Raw genomic sequence first — 12,604 nt, 5'->3', positions numbered from 1 at the left:
TGCAATCCTTGGGGGAAAAAAAAAAAAAAAGGTCTTTCACTGTCTAATACAGCTCTGAAATGCAGTAAATACAAGTTGTGAGAGGTTAGAAGTTCAATGCAGTACACAAACACAGACCCATTTAAAGTACCTCCTCTATTTGATCAGTGCTGTCCTGTGGAAAAAAATACCTTCTCATTAGAGGACAAAGCTGCTCTGTAATTAAGATAATGATTTTTCTTTCTATAGTTGCTTTTTATCTTATTTTCTAGTTAGGTTTTTTCCTTTCAGCTATTAAGTTTTTGAAATTAAATGTGTTAGGAAATCTCTTAGAAAGTACTAATAAGAAAAACTGAGCTGCTGCCTGCCAAAAATGAGTCAGCTGAGGGGTGCTTTGCTTAACTTAGCCCAGTGGAAACTGATAATCATCTAGTGAAACCCATTTGAAAGGCTGTGGCCTCCATTCCTAATGAAGCAGCTGTGCCTGAGACTTTTCCTGAACCAGCACCTTATCAGACTCAAACCATAAAGGCATTGAGGTAAGCAATGCATCTATCACTGCATCACTTTTATCTCTGCATGGTGAGCACTGTGCACTGGAGGAAAAAACTGAGAATATAAGTACAGGTTTTATATGGCTCTTCTTCCCTCCTGCCCTGCTTACCCAAGAGGGAGCTGAGACCTGTCTTGCATTTTCTGTGGATATAATGGTTTCGAGCCCGTGTTGTATGACCACTGCAAGATGCTGAGTGCCCCTCGAAAACCTTGCTCTTGCTACCCTGTCAGTCACTCCTCTAAACCACAGTAATCTAATTAAGGGCTCTTTGGAGCTTCTCAGATTTGATGGCTTTTGATGTGAGGTGGGTGCTCACACCCCATTTGTTGTTAAAAGCAATTTGCTGGGGCTGGGGGAGCAGTATGCAGGTTAAACAGCACTGCTGTATGTAAATACAAGAGGAAAAAAATATGTCTTTGCAGTATTGTGTATTACTACATGCTTTGTAACGATGATGGGATTTTCCCACCACCCTTTTCTGACACAGCTATGTGCAGGGCTGCTGGTCCTGGTGCCTACCCTGACATGTCATTTTATATCAAAGCAAGAGACAGCAGGGTAAGAAATGTTTGCCTTCCTTTTAAGAGCACCTGCAGTGAGAAAACATTGAGACATCTGCTCCTTGCAATCCATTTGCACCCCCTTGGATGTGCTAGCATTCCCCAAACCTGCTGGCATGCCACCCAAACCTTGCTGCGGTGTAGCAACATAAAAGATGGTGTTATATGTTATGAACATGCTAAGATACAGTCATCTGAAGGAAAATTTAATGAGGATTCAGTGATGGGAAGGGCTTGCCCTGGTAATTAGACATAGACTGGTTGTACCTTTGCTACCGCTGGTTATAGTGTGGCTGGGCACATCTATGCTCTATTCTCACAAAATCCAAAAATGCTGAGGCTATTTAACTGTTCTGAAAATGTTTCCTGCAGTTCTTAGTTTGGAAGAAAAGGTGTTGATGTTACAAACTGCATCTTTGTAGGAAAAGAAATGAAATTCATTACATATTGAAACCGCACAGCTAAGGAACCTGGTGCTGATTCTAAGTGCCTTTTCAATGCCTCTCCCAGGTACCTGTTTTTTAGCAGTGTCATAAAAGCCCTTGTCAGACAGTCATAATACACTTCAGAAAGAAGGCAGAGAGCCTGTAGGATCATCCTCTCTGCTGCTCTTGTCTACCTCCCCATGCTATCACCAGCTCCTCTCCAGGCAACGAGGTTGATCAGCTCAATGACCCCATCCCCCTCAGCTAAGACTGGAGACATTCCAGCAAGGCATGAAGAGTTGAGATCTCCTTGTCAAAGAGTTAGGCATTAAATGAGCTAACAGAGGGTAAACATAGTGTTCACATTGGCCTTTCACAGTGTGTATTTTAAGGGTGAACACTCTATTACAAGAGCTGGAAATGGTGCTGATGCAGTGGATCAGTGTGTCCAAGGAACATGGTGGTTTCTCTGTGCATTCTCTGGACGTAAGCCTTCAAGCAACTACGTAGAATTGAATCTGTCCTTTGCAAGTGGAACCTCCTTACCTCAGCATCAAAATGTGAGCGTATAAACAAGGTTGAAGCATCCTAGCAGCCACTGAAACATGATTACTTATCCAGAAAAGTATCTACCTAGCCCCAGCACTGTGCACAGGAGTGAGAGACAGTAATAGTGCCAAATGTGAAATGGGTTCGTGGACGATGAGAAAAAAACAACAGAGAAACCTGGAAATGTAGTGCACCTCCAACTCTAGTTTAAAATTAAATGCAAGCTTTGTCTTTTTTAACCTAAACACCTCATCTGCTTCTGAGTCTTTAAGTGGGATTTATTCTCTGTGTTATTTATTTGTAACTTGCTTTCTTTGTTAGAACTCTAAGCTTAATTTTTAGCTTTGAGCAGTTTTAAGTGAAAACTGGTTAAACTCAAAGCTTGTATTAAAAGTTTAAAAAAATCCATAGTGTATCATATTAAATATTAACTCAATTTGTAGACATTCAGTCTTAAGGAGCTCATCCATCAGGAAAATAGGTAAATGTGACTTCTCTCACAGGTGTGATCAGAAACCAACAGTCCTGTTGGTATTACTGCTCTAAAGAGATACGGTATAAGAAGAGCATTAGGTGATGCAAGTGCCTTTCTGCCTGCAGAAGCTTTCTGTACAGGCTGTCCTTCCCTTCTGCCTGGATGGGCACTAAACCAAAATATGCTGTGCACCCCCTTATGCTACCTGCATTGCTGTGTTGGCTTCTGTTTCCAGCAAGGGAGAAATCTTGGCTGCCCTATTCTGCAGCTGGATTCGCTTCCTCTGATCCTATTCATCTGCAACTGGGATTGTTCTCTAAAAGGACACTGGCAGCAATCACAGGTTCATCAGGCTGGTCTCACAGCATGGACGTGGCATTGTGCTCATCAAACTGCTCAGGCCAAGGAAAGCAGGTAGTTGCCAGGGGCAGAGGGTTTGCTCTGATGCCTGTTAGCAGTGCTCAGTAGTCTTTCTGGGTGGCTTAAAAGCCATTACTTGAGCAGGCAGCATTGGTGAGCTTTGCCTTTTTGCCTCCACCTGCTTCCTGTGCCAGAGAGGGAGATGGGTGGTGAGTGCAGGCTGTGCTCCAAGCACGGTGCAGCTGCAGGTAGTCTTCTCCAACAGGGAGATCCTGTGGTGAGTGTTTAATTCCTGTTTCTGGAAGAGCTGGCTGAAAAGCAATAATTCTGTTTTGATGGGGAAAAAAAAATAAGCCTATGCTTTGATATCTGATTTGACAGAGGCTTTGCAGTGCAGGCAGGCTCCTCTACCTGATTTTCACAAACCCTACAGCAGCTTCCTGAACACAGATGTACTCACTGGGACAGGAGTCTCTTATCTCTGTGTTCAGTGTGAGTTCTCTTCTCCACCAGATCATTCCTGTTACAGTGGAGATCTGGCCTGTTTACTTTGCGTTGGGCACATGGGGTAGAAGCTCAGTTTGCCCCTACTGTGACAAATGTATTTTTTATCTCTGAGAAATTTTGCCAGGGTTTCCAATTTGTGTTGATGTCCAACCAAAAAGACAGGTTAGAGAAGAATAAAAGGAAAATATTTTATTAACACAGTTTATAAATTTATAACTGAAATCAGAATAGGAACTAGCCTGAACAAAAAGCTCTTTGAAATCTGTTCAGGCCTAACGTAGCAGAAACTGTGGAAGGCTCTCAAGCACTATTATCTCACAAAACCAATCGCAGGCATATCTAAATGGTTCTGGACTCAGAAAAAGTCGGACTTGCTTTTTAACCAGCTCTCAGAGGTTAAATACATCTTTCTCATAAAGATATTTATTTACAGAACTCAGGCAAATCCATTTTCATTCTATGCAGGCTAGAAAATGTATTAAAAGGAAGTTTTAGCCAGATGCTTTTTGATTAACAAAAGCCTAATTGGAACTGTTTTATATAATTGATTGTAACTGCACGAATGTTAAAGGAATGTGATTGTGCGTTAAGAGCCCCTGCTCCTGGTTTCTGCCAAGCATGGGAAGCATGAATCTGAGGCTAGCTGGTTAAATAAGCTATTTATCCCCACCTGCAGCCGGTGTCCATGAGATGCACTGCAGCGTGTGTCCTTGGTCTCTGAGAGGTATCTCCTGGAGCTTGTTTCTAGCCATCTGCAGGGTCTGACCCCAAGCATGCAAAGAAATAGTGATTGGAGGCAATAGGCTGGGACTGCCTGGAGCTGGTAATCCAGGGCTGTGACCATGGGCAGCCAGGGCAGGCTGTGCTGCAGTGAGAGCCTTTTGATGCTGTCACTGATTTAGGGGCTGAGCAATAGAGCTGGCCATTTGTTTGCTCAGAAAGTCACAGCTAATGAACTTTCACAGCTTTAGCCTTTTCCACCTATCATGTAACCTACCAACCTGCTCTTCTACCTTCTTTTTTCCCCTTCTCTTAGGAAAACAAATATCCCCTGTGCAAAAGGCGATGGGGAGAAACCAGGCCAAGCTCACCCTGCTTGCACCCCTCACCTGAGGGGTTCTCTTGCCACACCTGCTTCATGGTCCTGCTTCTGCCTCCTCTGAAAGCAGAGTGATGCTCACTATTAATGAAAACACTTCTAAGATTAGATACATTCAGAAAATTAACGTGGTAAGCTCCTGAAATTTGTCTGAAATTATGACAACTTCCTGATAGAAATTCTCCTGCGAGAGAAAAGAGACAAATATTTTGAAAGGCTCACAAGTTAATGCGATGATAAATGCTGGGATCCTACTTTTCAGGCTGTTCTGCTTTCCCTGCCTTGGGGCTTCACTAAGCTCCACTCCCAGCAGAGGCAGCAGCTGCTGGTGGCAGGGGAGAGCTCCCGTGGCATTATTTATGGCAGCTCTCTGAGCAAGGACAATGACGGACGGTGTGTCATCCTGCACAGCTGTGAGTTTGCAGCACAGAGACAAGACTTATCAGTGCAATCCTCATTTTTGGTCTGACACAGAGCTAGAGAAAGGTAAGCTGGCTGGGTAAAAGCAAGAGCCTGTTAATGCCCTCCTTTGCCCTCAGCAAATTACCTTTTATTTCCTTGAATTGGAAAATTAGGGTTGGGAACATCACCCCTCCCTCTTTTGGGAGAGGAAGACAGACAACTTCTTGAGAAAAGCAGGGCTGGTCCTGATTCTCCCTCTACACTTATGAGACTTTGTATATGGCTCTTTCATGCCTCTGCTCCACCACTCTGCTTCTGGCTGCTATGGACTCTGGAGACAGACCTTCTGAAGGGACCTGCTTGCCACCAAACCTGCCCTGCACTCGATATAAGTAGCATACAGCAGTGCCACAGCAGCTGGTGCATCAGAGGCTCTCAGATGAGCTTCTGTGTGGGAAGAAAGGAGCTGGCTTCTGTGTTATCAAAGAACCTGCAGAATTGACCTTGTGCCCTTGATCTTGAAGGAGATATGCATAGATATCTGAAAAACCTCACTGGCTTACAGAAATTGAATCTCAGTGCCAAGTCACTTGGTTTTGACCTGCGCTACAAAATTGTTAAATTCCCTACAAAGCTATCAGCTCACTTCAGAGGACTGTTGATAGAATACACCTGGGAATGCAGCACACTTCATTTCTGCAGTTATTTGTTTTAGCCACAGCTCATCTGGCACCAAACATAGGAAAGCACTGGGTACAGCTTTGTAGTGCTGTGCAGATAAGGCTGGCAGTGCATTCCGTCAGCAGCCATGAGCTATGGCAGGCTGCACAACCAAACCCAGCCTAGCAACATGCACAGGAGGATGCATCCATAGGAGGATGCTTTGGGGGCTGTTTGCTGAGAGGGAAGACAGGATTCCTCCTGCAAGTCTGAATGGCAGACAGTGCACACCTACAAGGGGAACTAGTCATTTTGTGAAGGAATGGGCAGCAGCTACAGTAATGCCATGTACCCATGCCCATCATCCAGTCTGAATGACTGTGAAAGATTTTTGCTTCTCTTGAAATTGCAGAGTTGGTTGGTCAAGATACTAAACATTTGTAGGCTATATGTTATGTAACTGTCATTGTCATGTTGTATGCTTCTTATATGTCATATTGCCCTGAGCTGAGTGGAATATAGTCAGCAGGGCAGATAGTAATAAACTGGTATGGGTAAGAATCCCAAAGACTGAGAAAGAATGAGAGGCTCTAAGACTGCAAAACTAAATGCTGAAATTATGTTACTTTTAAGAACAGGATTTAAGAAAGTTACTCAGTTTAGCTACAAGGACTTTGATAATTGTGAAAAATATATGTCAAAAAGAAGGCAAGATTACTCATTTAAATCACTAAATCTTGACACAGTGTAAAGTGCTCTAAAAGCATGGAGGCATCTTATTTATATATATTATATATATATATAATATTATATTATATTATATATTAGCCTGTGCTATTGCTCTGTTAGGAATCTGATTTTTTTTTAATATTCAATTTAAAAATTAAGGTTGAGTTTTCTGTCCTTGAATTTTTTCCTGCTTACATGACTTGCAACTTTTGTGCATTTGCTGTTGAAGTTAATTGTTGGCCACTGAAATAATAGATGTATGGAGCATTTGAGTGAAGTTTTCTTGCAGGAGGCCAAATCTTAAGTTCTTCATAGATTCATTTATTATTTTATGCAAACATACAACTTTAATCTTCAGACTACGTAAGCAATGCGTACTTCTTTGTAAGGGTGTGTGCTTGATTTCATCCTAAGTGAACTTAGTTATTTGGACAGGTTTGGGGGCAGTCAGTGTGAATTTTTCATTCTATACTCTTCCTTGGAGCTGATGTTTTTCAGATTTGTTGAAGCTTTGCTGATCTGTGAAATGCTTCTGACTGAAAGCCCTGACGTGGGAAGGGTTTTCGCGTATCTTGTGTGACGGATGCACTTTGAATATTAGTACTTTTCCGTATCTTATTCTATGGAAAAGTCTCAGATCTGGATGGATTAGTCACAAAGAAAAGCAGTTATTTCCTGGTGCTTTGGTCTGGGCTGAAGTTTCTGACAGGCAACAGCTTTGCAAGTGGCCTTGCTGTGAGTATAATTTGCCCATGAACTCTTTCTGCACTGAACAGCCTGTATGAATAATGTTGGCCTACATTTGAAGGGAAAAATAGGTTCAAAGTGAAATGTAAAGCTTCAGATCTTGCTCATTCCTTCTCCCTGCTCCCTCCAGAAGCAAAGGTCATGGTAGGCCATGAGTTTGTCTCCAGAAAAGGATCTTCTGTGAAAGACTTGCTTGAGAGAAGAGATCAGATTCATGAGTGCTATTCTTGGAGCATTAATATAACACATGGGATTCCTTAAACTACTTCACTTTCTATGTTCAAAGGATCACTTGGCATCGGTTCTCCTTGGTATAACATTAACTGATCTTACAGTTTGATCAGTGTGTAAAAATGCACATTTCAAACCCAAACAAGTGGGAATGGATATGGGAAGCTCTCACTGCTATAGCTAAGCAGCTGGGAGTTAAGAGCCTTTTGAGATATTCTGAAATGTCAAGATTCAGACATAAAATATATTGCTGTGATTTGATTTTCAGACTCTTTATTTATCTGTCTAGTTTGTTGGTTGTCTCAACATCTCTGTTCACCTTGGAGATAGCTTTAAACTCTTGATCTGTGTTCTTTTATAATCCAAATGATTATATTTAAATCAAGCTGTGTATATCGCTCATTTAAACACTCTCTAAAAGAAAATTTCAAGTTTCAGGTTTTTGTTTTCAAGGGCTCAAAAAAAGTGAACAAATAGCTACAGAAACTGAAAATAATCAGTTATTCATTAGTTTAGTTATGTAAATACCAAATTAATGTCCAATATTTAAGTGCTATCTACGTATCTTACCTTAAAAACAGGCTGTTCGAGAGTCAGTTAACAGGACTTGGTGTGACTGATATGTATTCTGCTTCTAAAAATGTGAACAGAGGTAGTTTGTATAAGACTGAGGCTTTTCACTGCCTGAAGCATGACTCCGAGCAATGATGATCATTTCCAGATTCTCTCGCTGAAAAGAAAGATCTTTGCTTGCACCCAGTAACCCAAATATCACAGTGTACTGAAGGATGATGCTGACATTTTCAAAGACCACCTAAGGTGTTCACTTTCCAACTGCAGGTATGCCCCAGGTCTTTGCGGGATTTACTGCCTTTTCCTTTTGAGCTCTCCTGAGTCTTTCAGGCTTGCTTTCTTTTTGCTTGTTATCAAGTCTCTGAAGCCCAACTTCAATATTGACAAAGATCATGTTGTCATAGCTGTAATGAGTGCTTGTCTTTTAAAGGTAGCATAACCATATAGAAAACATAAAAAATGAAGTTCACTAGTCATTACCTCTCTTCAGATTAATCATGTTAGCCATTTGATTTCATATTTAGTTGCTTTTCAGCTGAAGATGAGGCTTGCGTATTCGATCAGCAGCAGGTTAAATTCAGCAAGCGCCTCTTTTCTTTATCCTTCTTCATAGAATCATAGGATAGCTCAGGTTGGAAAAGGCCTTCAAGATCATCAAGTCCAATCACAATCTAAGCATACTACCTAACGCTGCCCTCTGCTAAATCATGTCCCTGAGCACCACATCCAAATGGTTTTTAAACGCATCCAGGGATGGTGGTTCAACCATCTCCTTAGGAAGCCTATTCCAGTCTCTGTTCTTGTAGGACAATAAACAAGTGGTCCAAACAGAAGTATTAGTCTTTATTTGATCCAATTTGTCCACAAAAAAAAAAAAATTTAAAAAAAAAAAAAAAAAAAGTCTATAAAAGATAAACATTTTAATATTTTCTTTTCATTATTTCTAAATAAAGAACTGGTGACTGAAAGGGCAATTTCCAAGCTTTATGTTTTTGGCTAATCCAGCTAACCTGTACTGATTTGTACACAGAAGAATGTCATTTGCATGGCAGCCTACCCTGAAGAGCAGTGTTCCTCAGAGTTCTTCCTGTTGGTCTCAGCTGTCTGCAAGTTGTTGGTGAAACTTTTACCAACTTCAGATGTTAAGGTCTCCTAATTTGGGGTGAAATTGTCAGTTATGCCACTTGTGGGAAAAAAAAAAAAAAAAAGTAGAAAAAAATTACTGATCTGCTTATATCCAGTTAGAGACCTGTGAGTCAAGTCTTTAGATTGTATATATGTAATTGTATGGTCCCCTTATAGTCAAAAGGTCACTTAGAGCAGCCTTCCATTTTGTAGAAGCAATATGATAGGGAACAGATTAAAGAAAGTGTAATTTTAGGATGTACCATGATCTCTGTGCTCTGGTAATTGCACAGGGTGGCAGCTGACCTTTGTGTTTTAGGAATGACTTTGTAAGAGGGACTGCTTGCAAGTTGGCATTTCCTGGTGTAAATGGAGGAAAGGAGGCAGAGAACTGTCACAAGGAGCCTGCTGATGCCTGCTTTGCTTCTCTGCAGAAGCCATGAATTGCCATATCCAACCCTACGCTCAATTGGATGCACTTACTGTTGGTCTGTGGTAGTGAAAGCAAGAAGAAAATTAAGCCCCAGGCATTCACGTGGCTTATGAAGTATATCATCTCCATAAAGCTTAGTATCTGTCATTTTTCAAGTAATTTAGCAAATGATCTAGAACAGGACTGGGATACAGGTAATGTGCAGGAAGCAGTATACCTTGAAAGTACATTTCTTTGTTTTAATAAGGTTGGCAGCATACCGTGACTTGCTGTAATGAATTAATTTGGTGTTTACCGTAATAGCTTTAAGCTTAATTGAACTCATATTTGTGTGTCTGTCTGTAGGTGTTTGCTTGTCATTTAGGATTTATAAATAGGTGCTAAAAGTTCTATTGCTGCTTTATCCCAAGCAGGAAGCGTACAAAAGGTCCACATGGTAAAAGCTCATCTCAGATTTTTTTCATAATTAAGTTAATAATAATTAAAGTTTCTGAATTGTTAGTATTCAACAATGCCACGTGACCTGAGTAAAACTGTTGTAGTGAACTCCTTAAGTTCCAGCACAACTGCCTAATAAATATAATTCAAATCTCTTTTCTTGTTACTGCAGGTAATATTTCACTTCAGCATTCCATATTTGGGAGACTGTTCAGGTTTAACAGATTTAAGTAGCAACAAGTTCACTAATTTGAACCAAGTAATACTAATTTATGGGATCCAAGTCATGAGTGCTGTGTATTCTGAAGTAATGGTTTATTGCTGAGCAAAACCAGAAGGTCATCTGCTTTCTCTCTTCAAATTATTTGACATGTAAATCCTCAGTGCTGAAGAGCAGGTCTGTTTTGCCACAGCTTCTTCTGTTGTAGCTGGAAGAGGAGATGTTTTTCCTGGCTTCTTTGGGGGTTGAAAGTGGCTAACTGCTCTCTCTTGTGGGGTGCAGTTCAGTGGGGTTTTGATCTGCTTGGAGTCCATGCCAGAAATAAGTTTCACAGCTGGGCCCAAGGGCACTCTTTTGGTGGGCTTAGTTGTGGGAATGGCAGTTGAGGGAGCACAGCTTCATTTGAGCTGGCAGCCCAAGCTGCATTTGGCCAGTGTGAAAAACTTCCTCTTGTGCAACCTATGATTGGCAGCTAAATAACACACTGGCTTAAAAATAAAATGAAATCACAGCAAAATGGGAAGCAGACTCTTCAAAAGTATCATTTCCAAAGGGATGTGGACAAGCTTGACAAGTGGGCCTGTGTGAACCTTATGAGGTTTAACAAGTCCAAGTGTTGCACTTGTGTCATGGCAATCCTGGATTTGTACAGACTGGAAGAAGAACTGAGTGCAGGCTTGTGGAGAAGGACTTGGGGATCTTGGTGGACAAAAGCCAGGATGAGCCAGGAGCATGAGCTTGCAGTCAGGATGGCCAACTGTATCCTAGCCTGCATCAAAAGAAGGGTGACCAGCATGGTGGGGGGGGAGGGATTCTTTTCTCTGCCCTCATGAGGCCCCATTTGGAGTACTCCACCCAGTTCTGGGGCTCCTAGCACAGGAAAAACTTGGTTCTGTTAGAGTAATGGGTCCAGAGGGGGGGGCATAAAGATGATTAGAGAACTGGAGCATTTCTCTGATGATGAAGGGTTGAGGGAGCTGGACATGTTTAACTTGGAGAAGAGAAGGCTCTGGGAAGACCTCATTGTGGCTTCCAGTACTTAAAAGGAACTTACAATCAGGAGGGAATTTTTACATGGCCTGATAGTGACAGGACAAGAGGGGATGGCTTTAAAGAGAAAGAGGAGAGTTTTGGACTGGATGCTAGGAAGAAATTTTCATTGTTATGATGTTGAGATCCTGGCACAGGCTGTCCAGAGAGGTGGATGCTTCTGATCTCTGGAAGTGCTCAAGACCAGGTTGGATTGGGCACTGGGCAGCCTGATTTGGTGGTTGGCAACCCTGCCCATGGCAGGCGTATTGGAACTAGATTATCTTTAAGATCCCTTCCAATTCAAGCAATTCTATGATTCTGTGATTCTTATCTACTGAAGACCTATAATCAACACAATAGCAATGACCTCTGACTCAAGGTGTTTTGTTCCTCTTGCATTCTCTATCTTGCATGCTTTCCTAGCGTCACCTCAGCCTGCCTGGGGGTGGGCACAGATACTACTTCCCTGCTTTCTTCCTCAGACATCTACTTCTTCATTATGCCTTTTCACACCTGCTCCATCTCTGAACTGTGTTTTGTGGTGATTTGGCACCCTTTGAAAGGTGTAGAAATGGCTAATTGGGTAGTGCAGCTGAGGCCAGGCAAACAGGTATTTGGGGATGAACCCACCAGCTCCCTAAATGTTTAGGAGCTGGATTTTGGATTTTTTGCTCTTTTTTTTCTTTTCTTTTTTTTTTTTTTTTTTTTTCCCTTTCTTGACTGCTCTTTATCTCTTTATTCTGTGTATTTGGACAAGAAAAAATCCCACAGGACTGTTTACCGACTACAAGTGAATACAGATAAATCCTTTACTCTCCTCAGCAGCTTTATAGCTGTAATATGATGCAAACAGGATTTGTTGGGCAGCAGAGGAATGACAATGCTTGTTGGCACCTGGTATAGAATCTGAGTCAGGGCTTTGAGCATCAAAGCAGTGCCCCAAGGATGAGGCCAAAATAATGAAAATTCATCTTAGCTCAGCAAGACAAGAGGGGAACTTAATTCTGCAAAGACTTAGCCCCGGATCTTCCTATGAAAGGCTTTTGTGCAGTGCTTTTGCCCAAGGAGTGTAACTCCCTGCTAACTGGTAGAGAAGTCACTGGAGCTTTTTTAGCCATCATGCTCAATGTGCAAGCACCGAGCACTGCCAAAAGCAAGCCTTGTGAGTTACCTGGGAACATCCCAGAATCATGTGAATAGAGATCTCACTGAAGCCATCCCTATGATTAACATGCCCTTGTGCGGGCAGATGATACTCAGTAACCCTCGCCGTCTCAGACTCGCTGCTTGTAAATGGCCTGTTGTGTCTTTTGCTTCTTACTTTTAGTTCTGAATAAAACAGCAAAATCAAAACCCGGTGTTGTTGGAGGCCCAAGAGCAGAAGGCAGTAATTGAGGTGAGGTCCCACAAGAGCAGGGTAGAAGGGGAAAATCACCTCCCTCAACCTGCTGTTAATTGAAGGTCCAATTACTCAAAGTGTATGCAGATTCCTTTTTTTCTCCCT

General features: G+C 41.8%; 2 protein-coding genes across 3 annotated transcripts in view; one reads left to right on the top strand and one right to left on the bottom strand.

Annotated features, from left to right (window-relative positions):
- Window positions 1–12,604, bottom strand: part of SEC24B (SEC24 homolog B, COPII coat complex component) — a 553,630-nt gene that overhangs the window by 235,752 nt on the left and 305,274 nt on the right. The window lies entirely within an intron of this gene.
- GRID2 (glutamate ionotropic receptor delta type subunit 2) overlaps window positions 1–12,604 on the top strand; it is a 679,658-nt gene that overhangs the window by 657,311 nt on the left and 9,743 nt on the right. The window lies entirely within an intron of this gene.

The sequence above is a fragment of the Tympanuchus pallidicinctus genome, unplaced genomic scaffold (assembly GCF_026119805.1).
Source record: "Tympanuchus pallidicinctus isolate F22 unplaced genomic scaffold, pur_lepc_1.0 scaffold2, whole genome shotgun sequence".
In the NCBI taxonomy this organism is placed as follows: Eukaryota; Metazoa; Chordata; class Aves; order Galliformes; family Phasianidae; genus Tympanuchus; species Tympanuchus pallidicinctus.
This window is presented reverse-complemented; position numbering and strand designations above follow the sequence as displayed.